At 41.7% G+C, this 20,822-nt stretch overlaps 1 protein-coding gene across 1 annotated transcript in view; it reads left to right on the top strand.

Moving 5' to 3' along the window:
• Nucleotides 1-20,822, top strand: part of IL21R (interleukin 21 receptor) — a 149,093-nt gene that overhangs the window by 51,464 nt on the left and 76,807 nt on the right. The window lies entirely within an intron of this gene.

The raw sequence follows: 20,822 nt of genomic DNA, 5'->3' as shown, positions 1-20,822 counted from the left end.
GGTATTTCCATACTCAGAAGAGATGGGATTACACATTTTGGGGGGTCTTTTCTGCTATTAACCCTTGCAAAAATTTGAAATTTGGGGGGAAGAACACAATTTAGTGAATTTTTTATTTTATTTTTTTTTACATATGCAAAAGTCTTGAAACCCCTGTGGGGTATTAAGGCTCACTTTATTCCTTGTTACATTCCTCAAGGGGTCTAGTTTCCAAAATGGTATGCCATGTGTTTTTTTTTTTGCTGTTCTGGCACCATAGGGGCTGCCTAAATGCAACATGCCCCCCAAAAACCATTTCAGAAAAACGTACTCTGCAAAATCCCCTTGTCGCTCCTTCGCTTCTGAGCCCTCTACTGCGCCCGCTGAACAATTTACATAGACATATGAGGTATGTGCTTACTCGAGAGAAATTGGGCTACAAACATAAGCATAAATTTTCTCCTTTTACCCCTTGCAAAAATTCTAAAATTGGGTCTACAAGAACATGCGAGTGTAAAAAATGAAGATTGTGAATTTTCTCCTTCACTTTGCTGCTATTCCTGTGAAATACCTAAAGGGTTAAAATGCTGACTGAATGTCATTACGAATACTTTAGGGGGTGCAGTTTTTATAATGGGGTCATTTGTGGGGTATTTCTAATATGAAGACCCTTCAAATCCACTTCAAACCTGAACTGGTCCCTGAAAAATTGTGAGTTTGAAAATTTTGTGAAAAATTGGAAAACTGCTGCTGAACTTTGAAGCCCTCTGGTGTCTTCCAAAAGTAAAAACACGTCAATTGTATGATGCAGACATAAAGTAGACATATTGTATATGTGAATCAAAATTTTTTTTTATTTGGAATATCCATTTTCCTTACAAGCAGAAAGCTTCAAAGTTAGAAAAATGCTAAATTTTCAAATTTTTCATCAAATTTTGGGATTTTTCACCAAGAAATGATGCAAGTTACCACAAAATGTTACCACTATGTTAAAGTAGAATATGTCACGAAAAAACTATCTCGGCATCAGAATGATAAGTAAAAGCAATCCAGAGTTATTAATGTTTAAAGTGACAGTGGTCAGATGTTCAAAAAATGGCCGGGTCCTACAGTGAAAATTGGCTGGGTCCTTAAAGAGTTAAGGACCAGGGGGGTTTTCCATTTTTGCACTTGCATTTTTTCCTCCTTACCTTTAAAATATCATAACCCTTTCAATTTTGCACCTAAAAATCCATATGATGGCTTATTTTTTGCACCACCAATTCTACTTTGTAATGACATCAGTCATTTTACCCAAAAATCTACGGCAAAACGGGAAAAAAAATCATTGTGAGACAAAATTGAAAAAAAAAACGCCATTTTGTAACTTTTGGGGGATTCTGTTTCTACGTAGTAAATTTTTCGGTAAAAATGACACTTTATCTTTATTCTGTATGTCCATACGATTAAAATGATGCCCTACTTATATCGGTTTCATTTTGTCGTACTTCTGGAAAAAATCATAACTACATGCAGGAAAATGTATGCGTTTAAAATTGTCATCTTCTGACCCCTATAACTTTTTTATTTTACTGCATATGGGTCGGTATGAGAGCTAATTTTTTGCGCCGTGATCTGAAGTTTTTAGCGGTATCATTTTTGTATTGATCGGACTTGTTTATCACTTTTTATTCATTTTTTCATGATATAAAAAGTGACCAAAAATACACTATTTTGGACTTTGGAATTTTTTTGCGCGTACGCCATTGACCGTGCAGTTTAATTAACAATATATTTTTATAATTCGGACATTTCCGCATGCGGCAATACCACATATGTTTATTTTTATTTACACAGTTTTTTTTTTTTAAATGGGAAAAGGGGGGTGATTCAAACTTTTAATAGGGGAGGTGTTAAATGATCGTATTCACTTTTTTTTTCACTTTTTTTTTTGCAGTGTTATAGGTCCCATAGGGACCTATAACTCTGCACACACTGATCTTTTATATTGATCACTGGTTTCTCATAGGAAACCAGTGATCGATGATTCTGCCGCTTGACTGCTCATGCCTGGATCTCAGGCACTGAGCAGTCATTCGGCGATCTTACACCAGGAGGCAAGGTAGGAGACCCTCCTCGTGTCTAACAGCTGTTCGGGACACCGCGATTTTGCCGCGGCGATCCCGAACAGCTCCCTGAGCTAACCGGCATGGTTTCACTTTCACTTTAGACGCAGCGTTCAACTTTGAACGCCACATCTAAAGGATCAATAGCGCGCGGTACCACGATCACTGCCGCGCGCTATTAACAACGGCCGGGCACGACCCGCTATGATGCGGGGCCACGTCGTGGCCCCGCGTTAAAGAAAGGGAAAGGACTCAGGACATACCGGTACATCCTTGGTCCTTAAGGGGTTAAAATAAGGGCATGGCTGTATAAGGCTTCGGACCCTGAATCTGCACATACTTATTAGTTTATTGACCCCTCCAGTGCTACGATATCAGAGCTAAAACAAAAAAAATAGATATGCAAATTAGGTTTTGGAGCCAATTGGGCGTTCTCTTTGCTACGAGAGCCCAGCAAAGTTTGTTCCCTTTACCAGTAAGGTCCCATTCACACTATGAAATCTCCAAGCATTTACCCCACCTAAAACATAACTTCTTTTAAACATTCATTAAGAAATACTAGCACAAAAACTCTTTAAAAATACCTATATTGCCAGAGTATAAATATTAATGTGTCCCACAGGGCTGAATAGAGTATACCTCAATGGTGCTTATAACTGTACACTGTATTGGACAACCGTATCGGTCTCTTTCCGGTAGAAAAAAAAGTTTTCTTTAAATCAACTGGTGCCAGAAAGTTAAACAGATTTGTAAATGACTTTTATTGAAAAATCTTAATCCTTCCAGTACTTATCAGCTGCTGTATGCTCCAGAAGAAGTTCTTTTCTTTTTGAATTTATTTTCTGTCTGACCACAGTGCTCTCTGCTGACACCTCTGTCCATGTCAGGACCTGTCCAGAGCAGGAGCGCCATTGAGCTTTTTCCCAAAAGCTCAATGGCGCTCCTTCTCTTCTGAGCATTGTAGTGCGCCAGCAGAGCACTTGACGTCCACACATGGGGTATTTCCATACTCAGAAGAGATGGGATTACAAATTTTGGGGGGTCTTTTCTGCTATTAACCCTTGCAAAAATTTGAAATTTGGGGGAAGCACACAATTTAGTGAAAATTATTATTTTTTTTTACAAATGCAAAAGTCGTGAAACCCCTGTGGGGTATTAAGGCTCACTTTATTCCTTGTTACGTTCCTCAAGGGGTCTAGTTTCCAAAATGGTATGCCATGTGTTTTTTTTTTTGCTGTTCTGGCACCATAGGGGCTTCCTAAATGCGACAAGCCCCCCGAGCAAAATTTTCTCTCAAAAAGCCAAATATGACTCCTTCTCTTCTGAGCATTGTAGTTTGCCCGTAGTGCACTTCAGGTCAACTTATGGGGTACCTCCATACTCAGAAGAGATGGGGTTACAAATTTTGGGGGGTCTTTTCTGCTATTAACCCTTGCAAAAATTAGAAATTTGGGGGGGAAACACACATTTTAGTGAAATTTTTTTTTTTTTTTACATATGCAAAAGTCGTGAAACACCTGTGGGGTATTAAGGCTCACTTTATTCCTTGTTACGTTCCTCAAGGGGTCTAGTTTCCAAAATGGTATGCCATGTGTTTTTTTTTTTTGCTGTTCTGGCACCATAAGGGCTTCCTAAAGGCAACATGCCCCCCAAAAAACATTTCAGAAAAACGTACTCTCCAAAATCCCCTGGTCGCTCCTTCGCTTCTGAGCCCTCTACTGCGCCCGCTGAACAATTTACATAGACATATGAGGTATGTGCTTACTCGAGAGAAATTGGGCTACAAACATAAGTATAAATTTTCTCCTTTTACCCCTTGTAAAAAATTCTAAAATTGGGTCTACAAGAACATGCGAATGTAAAAAATGAAGATTGTGAATTTTCTCCTTCACTTTGCTGCTATTCCTGTGAAATACCTAAAGGGTTAAAATGCTGACTGAATGTCATTATGAATACTTTAGGGGGTGCAGTTTTTATAATGGGGTCATTTGTGGGGTATTTCTAATATGAAGACCCTTCAAATCCACTTCAAACCTGAACTGGTCCCTGAAAAATTGTGAGTTTGAAAATTTTGTGAAAAATTGGAAAACTGCTGCTGAACTTTGAAGCCCTCTGGTGTCTTCCAAAAGTAAAAACACGTCAATTTTATGATGCAAACATAAAGTAGACATATTGTATATGTGAATCAAAATTTTTTTTTATTTGGAATATCCATTTTCCTTACAAGCAGAAAGCTTCAAAGTTAGAAAAATGCTAAATTTTCAAATTTTTCATCAAATTTTGGGATTTTTCTCCAAGAAATGATGCAAGTTACCACAAAATGTTACCACTATGTTAAAGTAGAATATGTCACGAAAAAACTATCTCGGCATCAGAATGATAAGTAAAAGCAATCCAGAGTTATTAATGTTTAAAGTGACAGTGGTCAGATGTTCAAAAAATGGCTGGGTCCTACAGTGAAAATTGGCTGGGTCCTTAAAGAGTTAAGGACCAGGGGGGTTTTCCATTTTTGCACTTGCGTTTTTTCCTCCTTACCTTTAAAATATCATAACCCTTTCAATTTTGCACCTAAAAATCCATATGATGGCTTATTTTTTGCGCCACCAATTCTACTTTGTAATGAAATCAGTCATTTTACCCAAAAATCTACGGCAAAACGGGAAAAAAAATCATTGTGAGACAAAATTGAAAAAAAAAAACGCCATTTTGTAACTTTTGGGGGCTTCTGTTTCTACGCAGTAAATTTTTCGGTAAAAATGACACTTTATCTTTATTCTGTATGTCCATACGATTAAAATGATACCCTACTTATATCGGTTTGATTTTGTCGTACTTCTGGAAAAAATCATAACTACATGCAGGAAAATGTATGCGTTTAAAATTGTCATCTTCTGACCCCTATAACTTTTTTATTTTACTGCATATGGGTCGGTATGAGAGCTAATTTTTTGCGCCGTGATCTGATGTTTTTAGCGGTATCATTTTTGTATTGATCGGACTTGTTTATCACTTTTTATTCATTTTTTCATGATATAAAAAGTGACCAAAAATACACTATTTTGGACTTTGGAATTTTTTTGCGCGTACGCCATTGACCGTGCAGTTTAATTAACAATATATTTTTATAATTCGGACATTTCCGCATGCGGCAATACCACATATGTTTATTTTTATTTACACAGTTTTTTTTTTTAAATGGGAAAAGGGGGGTGATTCAAACTTTTAATAGGGGAGGTGTTAAATGATCGTATTCACTTTTTTTTTCACTTTTTTTTTTGCAGTGTTATAGCTCCCATAGGGACCTATAACTCTGCACACACTGATCTTTTATATTGATCACTGGTTTCTCATAGGAAACCAGTGATCGATGATTCTGCCGCTTGACTGCTAATGCCTGGATCTCAGGCACTGAGCAGTCATTCGGCGATCGTACACCAGGAGGCAAGGTAGGAGACCCTCCTCGTGTCTAACAGCTGTTCGGGACACCGCGATTTTGCCGCGGCGATCCCGAACAGCTCCCTGAGCTAACCGGCATGGTTTCACTTTCACTTTGAACGCCACATCTAAAGGGTCAATAGCGCGCGGTACCACGATCACTGCCGCGCGCTATTAACAACGGCCGGGCACGACCCGCTATGATGCGGGGCCACGTCGTGGCCCCGCGTTAAAGAAAGGGAAAGGACTCAGGACATACCGGTACATCCTTGGTCCTTAAGGGGTTAAAATAAGGGCATGGCTGTATAAGGCTTCGGACCCTGAATCTGCACATACTTATTAGTTTATTGACCCCTCCAGTGCTACGATATCAGAGCTAAAACAAAAAAAATAGATATGCAAATTAGGTTTTGGAGCCAATTGGGCGTTCTCTTTGCTACGAGAGCCCAGCAAAGTTTGTTCCATTTACCAGTAAGGTCCCATTCACACTATGAAATCTCCAAGCATTTACCCCACCTAAAACATAACTTCTTTTAAACATTCATTAAGAAATACTAGCACAAAAACTCTTTAAAAATACCAATATTGCCAGAGTATAAATATTAATGTGTCCCACAGGGCTGAATAGAGTATACCTCAATGGTGCTTATAACTGTACACTGTATTGGACAACCGTATCAGTCTCTTTCCGGTAGAAAAAAAAGTTTTCTTTAAATCAACTGGTGCCAGAAAGTTAAACAGATTTGTAAATGACTTTTATTTAAAAATCTTAATCCTTGCAGTACTTATCAGCTGCTGTATGCTCCAGAAGAAGTTCTTTTCTTTTTGAATTTATTTTCTGTCTGACCACAGTGCTCTCTGCTGACACCTCTGTCCATGTCAGGACCTGTCCAGAGCAGGAGAGTACCCCTTTAACTAATGAGAGGTATGTATGGATTCAGGGTAAAAAGCACTATACAGCCATACTCATACTTTATACCAGCACAGTGTGCCTCCAGCTGTTGTAAAACTACAACTTCCTGCATGCCCAGACAGCCTTCGACTGTCCGGGCATGCCGGAAGTTGTAGTTTTGCAACAGCAGGAGACACGCTAGTTGGAAAAAACTGCTTTATACCCCTTTTTTAAAACATTTTTTAGGGTCACCCGTAGACACTTTGATGTTCCCATGTTTGTAGGGTTGCCTGTAGACACTTTTATGTTCCCATGTTTGTAGGGTTGCCTGTAGACACTTTTATGTTCCCATGTTTGTAGGGTTGCCCGTAGACACTTTTATGTTCCAATGTTTGTAGGGTCACCCGTAGACACTTTTTTTTTCTTCAATTACACATATAATTACAAATACATAAACCAAAGACAATACATTCCCATACCCCCCCCCCCCCCCCTCCCTGCCAGAAGGAAAAAAAAAACTGAAATCTGAAATTATTCAATCTTTTCCTTGATCTACCAACTCTCCATTCCTCATACTTCCGAATTTTTTTTAACTAGCCTCTCCCATTCAGTTACATTGAGGCCTTTATTACTGAAAAGCCCTCTCAGAACTACCACCTTAGCTAGCATAAAAATTAGATTCAATAGTTTTCGGCCTTCCTTAACCTTGCTAAGGTCTCCAAGAATGACCTCTATCCCCAGCAAATCTTTCTCTAACTTCAATTTATTTCTAATCGTCTGAAATACCTTAGCCCAGAAATCTTTAACCTTTAGACATAGCCATAACAAATGAATTAAATCCACGTCCATTGTACCACACTTAGGGCAAACTACACTATTCCAGCTGCCTATCTTTTTTAACTGTTACGGTGAATAATACAATTGATAGATTATTCGTATTTGCATAATTTTTTAACGTTCTTCAACATTCTTTCCCACATTTCACCAGAAATTGGGCCAAATGCTTCCTCCCATCTCCTTTTTTTTGTTTTCCTGAAAATTGACGGGAACAGTTTTAAGAAGTAACATATATATATTTTAACTTCCCACCTCCTTCCAAATTCATATATTCTACCACCATATGTGTACATATTTTAAATTTCTCCTTCCTTTCAGTGTATCTATATGCTTCACACAGTTGAATATACCAAAGTTTGTGTTCATTCCTCAATCCATACTCACTCTTTAGTGTTTCAAATATCTTTATCTCCCCATTATGAAAAAACGGTGCCATGTATTTAACCCCTTTACCTTTCCAAAAATCACTCCCTATCCCTTTAAATTGTTCGGAGTTAATATTATCCCATATTAACGTGTTACTTATACTTCCTTTTACATTACATCTTTTTATAACTTCTTGCCAGGTTTTCCTGAATAATCCTAATAGTGATATGTGCTCCAATTCCTTCCTCACTGGAAGACCCACTTCAACAAATTCAAAAAAACTCTCATAGTGCCCTCTATCATACTCAAATAAATCCCTCCACAATACTCCACCCCACCCCTGTCTAATATTCTGGAGGTTCCTTGCCAAAAAATACAACCTAAACTCTGGAAACCCCCCTCTGCCTTCTCCTTCCAAGTGAACCCACCTGTTGTATTTCATACGTACCCTACCTCTCCCCAAATAAGCCTGCCCATTAGGGCTTCCAAACCCCGGAACCCCTTCCCAGGGATCCAACAAGGGGCGTCACCCGTTACATATAATACTTTGGGGAGCACTACCATTTTAATTAGCCCGATCCTATCTGCAATTGAAAGAGGCAATTTCACCCAAGCATCTACTTTTTTTCTAAGCTTACTCAGTAGTGTATTAAGGTTAAGGCAATTGAAGGAATCTTTTGACGGTGCTAATTAAATTCCTAAGTAATCCAAACTCTCATCTTCTTTCAGGACCTTTACCCCCATTGCTCTGTTGACATTACCTGGAACCAATGGCATTAAAGATGATTTAGCCCAGTTAATTTTAAGGCCAGATACTCTCCCAAATTCCTCAACTACCCTAATAGCTTCTGGGACCCCTACAGACGCATTTTCTAATAACAAAAGAATATCGTCAGCGTACATCAGATATTTCTCTTCAGTTCTTTTAATCCCAAATCCCCTCAGAGCCTCCGCTTTTTTAACTTCATCGACAATGGCTCCAAGAAAAGGACAAATAGCATAGGTGAAAGCGGGCAGTCCTGCCTGGCGCCCCGACCAATTGTCATATGAGAAGAAAGAGAACCATTTACTGCAACCCTGGCTCTAGGATTTTTATATAGTAACTTAAACCATTCAACCATCTCCCCCTCTATACCAAATTTTTTGAGGACTTTCCATAGAAATCGCCACTGCACCCTGTCAAATGCCTTCATAGCATCCAGTGACAGGGTGGAGTGGAAAGGGGTAGAGCCCAACTGTATATTAACCATTGATCATCCAATTGCTATGGATTGAGCGTCCCGGAACAAATCCGGATTGCTCCACTCCTACTAAGTCGAAAAGAAGGGGAGATAGTCTTCTGGCCAAAAGTTTCGCCAAAATCTTTGTGCCTGAATTTATCAAGGATATAGTGCGGATTCCATGTTTGTGCAATCTTTCTTCTTCTTAAGTATTAAAACTATTTTAGTTTCCAGCATTGAGGGAGGCAATTCTCCTCCCCTCAGAGCCTCCCCCAAGACTATACACAAAATAGGTAACAATACCTCCTTATATTCTCTATATATTGAATAGGGTAGGTCATCCAGCCCCGGGGCTGATGAGACTGAACATCCCTCTAGGGCTTTCTCCAATTCTTCTACAGTAATCTGTTTATTCAGACTTTCGAGGCCACACTTATCTATGGCAGGTAGTTCAATCTCTTCTAGATATCCCTCTATCTCGCTATCCCCTACGAGCTCCTCTGAGCTGTATAGTTGTTGATAGTACTGTCGGGCGATCTTCTGTAGCTCCTCCTGCAATGTTTGGATATCTCCATTCTCATCCTGTAATCCTAATATTTCACTTCTTTCCCTTTGAGCTCTAACTACGTTAGCCAACAATTTCCTGGGGAAAGCACCTTCTACAAAGTCCCTCTGGCCCGAGAAAAATATCTTATGCTGTGCTTTCTCCAAATAGTGATCTCATAGCTTTCCTTGCCTAAGTTCTAACTACCTGAAATTCTTTTCAGATTGCTCTACCTCATACCTCTCCTCTGCCTCCCTAACCTTCTCCCTCAAATCCTGTTTGACTTTATTAAATTCCTTATTTTTCCTTTGTATCGCCCTATACAGAGTCCCCCTCAGTACTGCCTTAAGAGTATCCCACACTACCGGGTAAGGGGCTTTCCCATACATCTTTCACTATTTCTTCCTTACCCCTATCAGACTCAGCCAATGTGAGTTGAAACTGAAGACTCTCCCCCCCTGATTTCTCCGATCCCCAATTCCCAGTTCCATTACCACTGGAGAGTGATCCGATATGGTCCTACCTTCATATCTAATACCTTCAATGAACCGCAGCCTCTTGTCATTAGAAAGGACAAGATCAATCCGCGATGAAACTTTATGGGAGGCCGAAAAACAAGAAACACCCTCCTATCAGGATTCATTAAAAGCCACGGGTCCCTCAAACCCATCTCTACACATAATTTAAGGAGGGTTTCAGACTTTCTTCCCACCCTAGTTGAGGATCTGTCCAGAGAGGGACTCAACACACAATTATAATCCCCTACCAAATATAGAGGAAGGTGCTCTTTCCCTTTATAAAAAACAATTAAATCTAATGAAGAGTTAAGAATGGCGTGGGGGGGACGTAATAAAAAAAAAAGGCAATCAATTCCTCCCAATCCAAAAATTTGGCATGCAAGAAAACATACTGTCCTCTTTGATCTATTTTCCTAGAAAAAATCATAACTGGCATGGCCCTATGTATGTAAACAGAGACCCCCGCTGAATAGCTGTATGCCGAGGAGTGAAACTCCACTTGGGCCCATCGTCTGGAAATTTTATTCTCAGATTCCTTCGTGACATGAGATTCCACCAGACAAACAATTGCTGGCAAATGACTTTGAACCCTGTCAAAAATAGCCACTCTCTTACGTCGCTCCACCATTACCCTCACATTCCCAAAGAATATCATTATTTTATCGCTCATGGATATATATATTTAGAAAAGAAAAGAAAAAAAAAACCTTTCCCCCCTTCTGGCAATCCCACCCCCCTCCCCTCGCATGACCTGCTAGCATTAGCTGGTCTCTATCCTACGTCACCCAGCTTCCCCTCCTCCCACCTCTCCCCCCTCTCCAATCAGAAGTAAATAAATACATTTTCTTTTCCTGCCCTCTTCCGGTTCAGACAGACCCACCAAGGTCCAGAATCCGTCCGCCCTGGAATCAGTCATACAAGTACCTAAAAAAAAAAAATATTATCATTTAATCCCTGGTCCATTCAATTCCCCGCCTCTGCACAATCAGTAAAAAAAATTTACTCTGTCATTATACATCACACGGAGTTTGGCAGGGAATATCAATGAAAACTGAACTTTGGCCGCCGCCATCCGTCTCTTTATATCTCTAAAAGACCCCCTATTATTTGAGTAGCCCTGGTATAATCCGGGTATATGGATACTTTCGCTCCATTACAAAGTAGCTGACCTCTCTCATGCCTTCCGCATTATAATGTCCCGATCATTGGCTTAACTATAACAGTCCTTGGGGGTATCCGGGCGGGGGCTTCCTAGCCGGGACCCGATGAACCCGCTCCAGCCCAAACATTGTGGACAGGTCTTGCTGGCCAACCAAATCCTTCAACCAAGTGGAGCAAAAAGATCTAATGTCACCATTTTCCACATCTTCTGGGAACCCCAAGCTTCTGATATTTGCCTTTCTCGATCTGTCCTCAAGATCTATGACGTTCATCTTCAATTCCCCCACTTCTTTGCTTAAAGATTGAGACTCTTCTACTAAGACAGAGACTTCTTTTTCCAGTACCGGGAGAGCCTTTTCAATTACTTTAGTGCGGTCACAAATTTTCTTCGTCTCGTCTCTAATTATAGAGAGTTCAGAAGCCAAGGATCCAACCTGAGTGTGAAGTTTGGCCAGGGACTGATTACACCTCTGGACTTCTTCCAAAATTCTCTCAATATTAGATTTTTGAGCTCCTCCTGCCTCCTCCCCACCATCAGAGATATCTTATAATACAGCAAAACGAGAGCCTGAATTCTCCATTCCAGCTTTAGGGGGTAAAATTATTACTCGTTTTAGTCCACCCTGGAGAAGCTTTAACAAACTTATCAATTTTGCCTGCCCCAGTAGCTCCTTTAGGGGAGACAGATCTTCTCACATTAGGCTTCGGGGGCATATTTCCACCAGCATCCCTTCTCCCCTACTAATTGTATATCACTGGAAGCCTCCACCGTCTTCAACCGCACTTGAGAGTTCCCACTGGAGTATCTGTAGGCCCAATAGATCCACCGGCAACGATCTCCTGGGCTCCCCATATCTGAATAGCAGGCGGTGATTCTGTGGTCGGCTCGACTCTACCATACCCAGGGCGACATCTTCAGGAGAACCGGCTTCAGCTGGTGACACTCCAAGCTTCCGCTCCTTCAAGGAGCTATCCCCGGCGGCAGGCGCCAGCCCGACTCGGCACCTGAGCATCTGGAGCCGTTCCTAGAGACCAGGAATCTCAGGGAGGAGGAGGTAGGGAGGAGGAGCTTCATGCAGCACCTGCTACGAAATGACGTCTCCTTCTGTGCTTTATACCCTAAAAGGGGTACTCCGGTGGAAAACATTTTTTTTAACTGAACTGGTGCCAGAAAGTTAAAGAGATTTGTAAGTTACTTCTATTAAAAAATCTTAATCCTTCCAGTACTTATTAGCAGCTGTTTGCTACAGAGTAAAATCTTTGTTTTTTTCATTTCTTTTTTGTGTTGTCCACAGTGCTCTCTGCTGACACCTGATGCCCCTATCAGGAACTATCCAGAGCAGAAGAAAATCCCCATAGCAAACCTATGCTGCACTGGACAGTTCCTGACACGGACAGAGGTGTTGGCAGAGAGCACTGTGGACAACGCAAAAAAGAAATTAAAAAAGAACAGAATTTCCTCTGTAGCATACATCTGCTAAAAAGTACTGGAAGGGTAAAGATTTTTTAATAGAAGTAATTTACAAATCTGTTTAACTTTCTGGCACCAGTTCATTTAAAAAAAAAAGTTTTACACCGGAGTACCCCTTTAAAATTTTCTGACTCTTTAACTTTAAAGTCAATGATATCATTCTTAGTATTGCTATCAACAATTACAAGGCTACCAATTGGTCAGTCCCATCAGATGTGTCACCTAGTACCATGGTCTGTGCGCCGTCTATACACGAATGACTAGTTATCTCTATGAAACCTAAGAGGCAAATATTGCAAATATATGGGAGTATATCATTAAGATGGTGGTGGAGGTAAATAGTTTCTTATAGAAGCTTTGATTTGGGGAACCACCTATGACTTAGAAATTTGAAACATATTTCCTGTAAGTCATACGGAGACGTGTGACAGTCATTCAGTTTGCGCTCATCCTGTTGCACCAGCCCATATCTAGGGAAGGTATTATACTGCCATAGAATCACCTGATAATGCCACAAGATTGCTCTTCCCTAGGTCTGGACAACCATCCAGCTCTGCAAATTCAGAGAAGTGACAGCTAGAAACTGATAACTGAATATCCATCCATCCATGACAGATATTCAAGAGCAAGGGGGACATTTTCATCAAACATATACTGATCAGCTATAACATTGGTTTTGGTATATATGTGGAGGCACGGAGGGTGCAAGTTATACTTGTCAGGTCGTGATGCCAGGGCACCGTTAGCCTATACACGGTTTGAGGTGGAGACAGCTTTTCCTGGGCCGGGCACGGGGACAATAAACACACCGACACCGGGTTATGGATAACTGTCTTTTACTGAAGCAGTTGAAGATTGCACAAGTCTGCAGGCGATGATTAAGCCACGCCCCCTCATCCCCCCTCCCGGAGGATGGAGAGCGCAGCTCTGAATACAAGAAGACAGGGGGAGAATGAGGACGTACACAGCCCCTCCCCTCAACTGCTCTGTCTACACAGGACCTCATTTATCACGGGAAGGTTTCAAGTTTTCACGGGGGAAAACACAGAGCGGGGGGAGGGGAGAGGACGTGTGTGAGGAGACATACTGCACTGCACTGCACAGGCTGGGGATTTCACCTCTCACCGGCATGTATGTATGTATATGTATGTATTGTATGATTAGGGGGGGGGGGGGTTATCAGCGGCAGGTGTATGTATGATGTGTGCATATGTATGGTGTATGTGTCATGTGTATATATGATGTGTGTATGTTGTCTGTATGATATGTCTATGTGTGATGTGTGTATGTAATGTATGATATAGGGGGCAGCAGCCCGGTGTATGTATTATGTGTGATGTGTGTATGTAATGTATGATGTGGGGGGGGCAGCAGCAGGTGTATGTATGATGTGTGTATATGTATGGTGTGAGTGTATGTGTGATGTGTGTGTATATATGATGTGTGTATATATGATGTGTGTATGTTGTCTGTATGATGTGTCTATGTGTGATGTGTGTATGTAATGTATGATATAGGGGGCAGCAGCCCGGTGTATGTATATGTGTGTGTATGATGTGTCTATGTATGATGTGTGTATGTAATGTATGATATAGGGGGCAGCAGCCCGGTGTATGTATATGTGTGTGTGTGATGTGTCTATGTATGATGTGTGTATGTAATGTATGATATAGGGGGCAGCAGCCCGGTGTATGTATGATGTGTGTATGTAATGTATGATGTGGGGGGGGGGGCAGCAGGTGTATGTATGATGTGTGCATATGTATGGTGTATATGTATGGTGTGAGTGTATGTGTGATGTGTGTATATATGGTGTGTGTATGTAATGTATGATGTGGGGGGGCAGTGGCGGGTGTATGTATGTTGTGTCTATGTATGTAATGTATATGTATGTATATGTGTATGTATGATATGTGTATGCATGTATGTTTTGTACAGGGGCGGACTGACAAGTGCTGCCAGTTGTGCTATCTAATTTAGTGGCTTCTGGCCACCCGCACTGAATTGCACCCCCAGAATCCCGCCCCCTTCATACTCACCCGCCAACCAAGAGCCCCACAGATGCACGCAAACACGCCCGAACCAAAACTACAACTTCCAGCATGTTACATCATAACCTAAACTGTAGAACTATAAAGTGTAACATGCTGGGAGTTGTAGTTTTGGTTCGGGTCAGCTGCAGAGCCATAGGCTGTATCAGGGCATGCTGGGTGTTATGGTTACTAACTGCAATTCCCAGTATTCCCTGACACAGCCTATGGCTCTGCAGCTGACACAAACCAAAACTACAACTCCCAGCATGTTACACAACAACCTTAACTGTACTACTATACAGTGCAACATGCTGCAACACCCACAGAACCATAGGCTGTATCAGGGCATGCTGCATGGTGTTGTAGTTATCTACTAACTAAATTGCACATAATGACACATAAATTAGAGTAAATAAAATGCAACACACAAACTGGAGAAGCAGAACACCCCCCCCCCCCCAGTAACACAGCGCTGTTCAGTGTTTTCCAATCAAAAGACTCCATATAAAAGTCCCTATGAAGACTAAAATAGTGATTAAAATATTTTAAAAAGTGTGTATATATGTGAATAAGCCCCTTTCCTAATAAAAGTTCTGATAATAAATGGTTCCGATAAAAACTACAGATCACGGCACATAAGATTACCCTCATACATCCCTGTATATGGAAAAATTGGAGTTATGGGGGTCAGATGGGGGGGGGGGGGGCTTGCCTCAGTGTAAAAGGAGCTAGCTACATCTCCCCCGGCCCTTATAGCCTGACATGCTGCGATCGCCGTGGCCGCTATTAAACCATTAGATCACCGCTGTCTAAGTTGACAGCAGTGTCTAAAGGGATCTTATATCCATCCCTGGTGGTCTAGTGGGGTGAATCGTACTATTTTGGTTGAAATTATTTTATCTACCAGACAAGTGGATTTTCTTGAGGGACAAGTAGATTGTGTTCCGCTTTAGTCCTTTGGACAAATAGTTTTTTTTTTTTTATTTCCACACCCCTGGACTTGAGACTTGGAGATTCAGCGTGATCCCACGCTCACTAGGGTTCTGCTAAGGTCCAATTTCAGTGAAACCGCCAGGGTATGACTCCCCAACTCCTGTACGGGGGAACACTTGCAGAATGGTGGAGCTAACTTGATTAAGAGCTTTTATTTAGACTTCCCTCTGGATTACCTCACACTTCTTCCAATTCCTTTCCACACTGCAGCTCACATGGAGTTCTGCTCAGCACACTAGCCTGGAGCTAGACTAGAACTGGGGTGACTCCTCCCCCTACACTATATGCAGGACAATTAGGGGTTCCCATTCGGTAACAGGGGTCATCTGGTTACTCTGCACCTCCTTCTTAAAGGTACAGTACACATATAATACAAGAATACAGTTAAAGGAGTAGTCCAGTGGTGACTCAGTGGTGAGCAACTTATCCCCTATCCTAAGGATAGGGGATAAGTTGCAGATCGCGGGGGGTCCGACCGCTGGGGCCCCCTGCGATCTCCTGTACGGAGCCCCGACAGCCCGCGGGAAGGGGGCGTGTCGACCTCCGCACGAGGCGGCGGCAGACACGCCCCCTCAATACAACTCTATGGCAGAGCCGAAGCGCTGCCTTCGGCAATCTCCGGCTCTGCCATTGAGATGTATTGAGGGGGCGTGTCGGCCGCCGCCTCGTGCAGGGGTCGACACTCGCTATCTGGCCGGAGAGCCGGGGCCCCGTACAGAGAGATCGCAGGGGGCCCCAGCGGTCGGACCCCCCGCGATCTCAAACTTATCCCCTATCCTTAGGATAGGGGATAAGTTTTTCACCACTGGACTACCCCTTTAATATAGCAAAGTGCATAAACATAGTGAACAGTGGCCCCAACACAGGAGCTGCAGGCATGCCAGAGGAGATCCGCATCCACAGGACAGCCTTTGGGGCTGGGAAACCATGTATAAATGTCAGCATGGCTGTGGCGGTGCACGTGGTAGTATCAAAACCAGTGTCATACGTAGTAAAAAAAAAGTTCCTACCACTCACCAAGTAGATGCAATTACAGTAGTATTTATTAACTTCAGGTCATGGTACAGTTACAGGATGCGTTTTGGCACAAGTGTCCTTCCTGGTAGGCAATTGAAGAAGTCCATTTGCACCGAAACCTGTCCTGCAATTGTACATGACCTGATGTGAATAAATACTTTAGTAATTGTATCTATCTGGTGAGTATTGGGATATTTTTTTTTTTTTTACCACATATAACATTGGTTTATCAATGTTTCCTGGACTTAGAAGATGATGCAATCAGACAAAATTATGTTCTAGAATCTATGGGGCCCCCTAGTCTGTCCAATTGCCTTCGGTTCTGACAATGCCCACACCCCACTGTTCGCCATTTCCTGCACTCAACGCGGAATACCTCCTGAGCCGTATCAATGGTCGCAGCAGTGACCTGTCTCTATTATTGGCCTAGAGAAAAACTATATATTTTTTCTATTTCATATTGCGTATCGGACGTGTTCACATCGCCCGGAGTGGTTTGAAGCAGAGGACAAGGGAGTTCACCTTGGAGATATATTGTGCATATTGTTTGGAGATTGTGAGTACTTTTAAATAAACCACTCACAAAGTTTAAGTGAAAACTATAATTCTTTGCTTTTCTAACAAAAGTTTTTTTGGGAGATCATTGGAGACCGCTCCCAGAAAAGGTTTTTTCTTGTTTTTACATATTTTCTTATTGGCGTAGAGGGCATTTATTTATTTTTAAATTAAAATGGGGAGCAGGAAGTGGTATGCAGCAGGGACCGGGCAAAGTTGTGATATTGGGGAGGAGATTATATTAATTTGTAAACAGTTGGAAAAAAGACTTAAAGGCAAAAAACTTGTTCTGGGGGTATGGTCCTTGAGAGAGGAAAATGCATGTTAGACTGTGATAGATTGCTTTTGAAAATATGCAAAAAAGTTAATCAAAACAAGCTGTCTAAAAGAAAACCTGTCTTAATTGCCATTGCAACCAGAACTCAACCACTAACCACTACCTCAAATAAATAGCTATCCGTATCAAAGCCCCTGGAAAAAAATACCTCAAAATTCAGCTTGTCCTTTACTGATGTTGCAGATCCAATATTATAGAAAACAGTGATGATACAGATTAGGAATATCACACTTGATAGACACATTGGCCAACATTTATCATTGCCTTTAGACTGTTTTTTGTGCCTACAAAAGGTGCAAAAAAAGGAGCAAGCAGGGTTTATTTGCACCTTTTTTGCGCCTTTTGGTTTACACATTTCTGCTGATTTTGAGTTAAATTTCACTGATTTTAGCAATACACAGGATATGGAAGGGTTTTATGAACTGCGCCTTTTTTGTGAAAAGGCACAAAAAAGGCGCAAATCGCTGAAAAGTCTCTAAAACTACACCAGCCCAGATTTAGCTTAGCTTTTTGGTGCATGTAAAAAGATAAATTTCAGAAAATGTGACCTGCACAAAATTTATCAAATGCTCTGTGACCATTTAATAAATTTGGTGCTCTGTCACATTACCGGCACACAAAATAAAAGGTGTAGAAAAATGCTTTACTTACACCTACAATGATGAATGCAGGCTATTAGGTAGAGATAGCTGGTAGAATGTTACTGTAACAATCCTTGAACAATGTGAAGAATATAGGGGGAGATGAATCAAAGCCTGTGCAGAGGAAAATTTGCCCAGTTACCCATAGCAACCAATGAAATTAGGTAATTCAAATTTTTACAATTGCCTCTACAAAATGAAAGAAGCAAACTGATTGGTTACTATGGGCAACTGGACAACTCCACAGGTTTTGATGAGTCTCCCCCTACTCCCCCTGGAAAATGTCCCCCTGGACATCAGACGTTAGGGCTGGCCTGTCCAAAGCCATGGACTAAGGATGCCTAAACCTAGTCCTTACTTTGCTAGAGGGCCCATCAGCTTTGCTATTGTCCTTAAAGCTTCCCCTTGTGTTGGTACCACCCCTGTAGTGGGACACACCAATAGGTTGGAGGCAGATTTGCACTGAAGGTGATAGAAGATGTTACTTTTTCTCTGGCCAGGCCAGACTCTCATTAACATGTGCTTTGAAGGGGTTATCCAGGAATAAACTTTTTTTTATATATATATCAACTGGCTCCAGAAAGTTAAACAGATTTGTAAATTACTTCTATTAAAAAATCTTAATCCTTTCAGTACTTATGAGCTTCTGAAGTTAAGGTTGTTCTTTTCTGTCTAAGTCCTCTCTGATGGCACCTGTCTCGGGAAATGCCCAGTTTGGAAGCAAATCCCCATAGCAAACCTCTTCAAAACTGTGCGTTTCCCGAGACAGGTATCATCAGAGAGCACTTGGACAGAAAAGAACAACCTTAACTTCAGAAGCTCATAAGTACTGAAAGGATTAAGATTTTTTAATAGAAGTAATTTACAAATCTGTTTAACTTCGGCATCCCTGGGGACTGGGGTGGAGACAGGACAGCCCCAGCCCGGAGTTGGCTAAATGTGTACATGTGACATGTTACCAGCTTTACACAGTTCAGATAAGGATTATGGTTACAGGCATTTAACCCCTTTTACAACATTTAGGCTCATTGCATGCAGGAAACATATAAAAGCATGAATAAGATATGAGACATGCATATAAACACATTTAAAGACCTAGGGGGAGATTTATTAAAACCTTTGTAGAGGAAGAGTGGTGCAGTTGCTCATAGCAACCAATCAGATCGCTTCTTTCATTTTTAAAAAGGCCTCTGTGAAATGAAAGAAGTGATCTGACTGGTTGCTATGGGCAACTGCACCACTATTCCTCTACACAAGTTTTGATAAATCTCCCTAGACCTGAGATTTAAGTGGTGACCTTACGTTTAAGGCAACAGTCACCCAAACAGAGTTCATGGTAGCAGAAGGTGATCCCACCCCGGGACACCACAAACAGCCTTAAAGGGGATCTCTGCTGAAAAAATATTTTCCCCTATCCAAAGGATAGAGGATAAGACGTAAGATCGCGGGGGTCCCGCTTGCAGCTTCCGCATTCATGACGTCACGCCACGTCCCTCCATTCATGTCTATGCATTTAATGCTCTGCACCCCCCCATATAGAAATGTACAGACTCTAGGATGTAATGCTCTGCACCCCCTACCTCTCATAAAAATGTACAGGCACTAGGGTGCAATGCTCTGCATTTGCACATTACTACACATGAGGGTATAAGCGGGTATTAACTAATCCGGCTGGTTAGTTGAAAATGCCTGGGTCCTCCAGGGCAGGCTTCGGAGTCCAGAACAGCCATCATACGCATGATGTGCTACGTCGTGTAGCAGTGCTCAGCTTACCGCCTCCAGTGACTGGAGTCCAAGAATGAAGTAGCAGGGTGAGCGCTGGAACTCAGCACCAAAGTCATAGAGGCCGGGTCTACGGTGTGGGAGTATGTGGGATTTGCTGGAAATGCTGGAGTAACGCCTACTTGCCCCCTCCAGCCCACAACAGCGTCCTTACCACCCGCCTGTGGGATCCCAATCCTGATGCAGGGCTACATTCCAGATCACATTAGGCTATGTTCATATAGCACACTCCATCTGGCGGCCGCTGGCATAATCCTTCGGCGGTATGACCATACAGCCTTGCGCTGTCACCATTGACAGCAATGCAGTGCTCGCCGAATTCCACACAGAAAATGAACACGTTCCGCAGTGTGAACAGGTTTGCAGAAGACCCATTCACACAAATGGTAATGTTTACAGTTCAAATTTCCGACACGCAATTCCACGCCAGGGAATTCGAATGAAATTACTCAGTGTGAACATACCCTTAAAGAGTATCTGTCACCAAATAAAACGTTTAATATAGTGTTCCTTGAGTAATTAGCAGACACTTTCCCATTCACTTGCTTTTAAAATGATCAACATAAATATGTTTAAAATGTGATAGAAAAAACAGCCGCTAGGTGGCTCTGTTCTGTTCCCTGTCACAATTAATACAGTGAGTTTGGTCTCCTCCCGGCCTGGCAGGAGACCAAACTCAGGAAATGCTTCTCTGCGCTGAGCTTGATTGACAGCTACACAGAAAGTGAAAGCTCCACGATTCTCACAGAAAGCTGCACATACTGACAGCTGCAGGAGAGCCTCACTGAAATTGCACTAATTGAGCATGAATAAAGGTATAATACACAGTTTTTTAAAGCTCAAAAAAAAATTAAGGATAGGAGAAGTGTTAGAAGTAGTAAGAGAACATAGCTTGAGTAAGTTTGGAACAGTTTGTGACAGGTACTATTTAAAGAA

The sequence above is a fragment of the Hyla sarda genome, chromosome 8, assembly GCF_029499605.1.
Source record: "Hyla sarda isolate aHylSar1 chromosome 8, aHylSar1.hap1, whole genome shotgun sequence".
In the NCBI taxonomy this organism is placed as follows: Eukaryota; Metazoa; Chordata; class Amphibia; order Anura; family Hylidae; genus Hyla; species Hyla sarda.
Note: the sequence above shows the minus strand (reverse complement) of the source record. Positions and strands in the feature narration are given on the sequence as shown.